The sequence below is a fragment of the Aptenodytes forsteri genome, unplaced genomic scaffold, assembly GCF_000699145.1.
Source record: "Aptenodytes forsteri isolate BGI_AS27 unplaced genomic scaffold, ASM69914v1 Scaffold192, whole genome shotgun sequence".
In the NCBI taxonomy this organism is placed as follows: domain Eukaryota; kingdom Metazoa; phylum Chordata; class Aves; order Sphenisciformes; family Spheniscidae; genus Aptenodytes; species Aptenodytes forsteri.
Window position 1 is genome coordinate 1246600 of NW_008794891.1, and position 1076 is coordinate 1247675.

General features: G+C 71.1%; 1 protein-coding gene across 1 annotated transcript in view; it reads left to right on the top strand.

Moving 5' to 3' along the window:
* The window catches only part of LOC103895544 (dihydropyrimidinase-related protein 5), a gene marked incomplete at its 3' end in the record, with an annotated part of 8261 nt that overhangs the window by 6800 nt on the left and 385 nt on the right, over window positions 1-1076 (top strand). The gene's annotated exons all lie outside the window — the stretch shown is intronic.

A 1076-nucleotide genomic window follows, 5' to 3' on the forward strand; every position in this document is an offset into this window, starting at 1 on the left:
CGCACCCCTTCCCCAGCTGCCACGCTCGCTGGGCACCCCGCTCCCAGGGCGCGGTGCTCTCCGGGCATCCCCGGTGTCCAGCGTGCCCAGGCGTCCTGCTCCCAGGTGCCACGCCATCTGGCTGCCCCGTCACCCCAGCATCACGCATTCTGGCGCCCTGCTCCCCAGGCACCCTGCTCCCCTGCGCTCTCCAGACACCCCATCCTTCAGGCACCCCCCCCTCCTTGGGCTAGCCCCCAGGCACCCCACATCCCCAGCACCTTACTTCTTGGGCACCAGGCTCTCTGGGTGCCTCACCTCCCAGGCACTGTGCTCCCTCGGGGCCTCGCTCTGTGGGTGCTGCACTTCCCAAGCACTCGCTGATCACCTGGGATGCTGGGTGCCCCACTCCCCAGGCACCCCACTGCATGGGTACCCCACTCCCTGGGCACCCTGCTCCCTGGGTGCTGGGCTCCCTGGGCACCCCACTGCATGGGTGCTCCGTTCCCTGGGCACTGAGCTCCCTGGGCAGCCCACTGCGTGGGTGCCCCACTCCCCAGGCACCCTGCTCCCTGGGTGCTGATCTCCCCAGACACCCCGCTCCCCAGGCACTGAGCTCCCTGGGCACCCCACTGCATGGGTGCCCCATTCCCTGGGCACCCCGCTCCCCGGGCACTGAGCTCCCCAGGCACCCCACTGTGTGGGTGCCCCATTCCCTGGGCACCCCACTCCCCGGGCACTGAGCTCCCCAAGCAACCTGCTCCCTGGGCGCTGAGCTCCCCAGGCACCCCACTCCCTGGGTGCCCCATTCCCTGGGCACCCCCCTCCCTGGGCACCCCGCTCCCTGGGCACTGAGCTCCCCGGGCACCCCACTGCGTGGGTGCCCCACTCCCCAGGCACTCTGCTCCCCGGGCGCTTAGCTCCCTGAGCACCCGGCTCCCTGTGCACCCCATTGCGTGGGTGTCCACTCCCCGAGCACCTCGCTCCCCAAGTGCTGAGCTCCCCAAGCACCCCACTCCCCGGGCACTGAGCTCCTCAGGCACCCCGCTCCCCAGATGCTGAGTTCCCCGGGCACCGAGCTCCCAGCACACCCCACT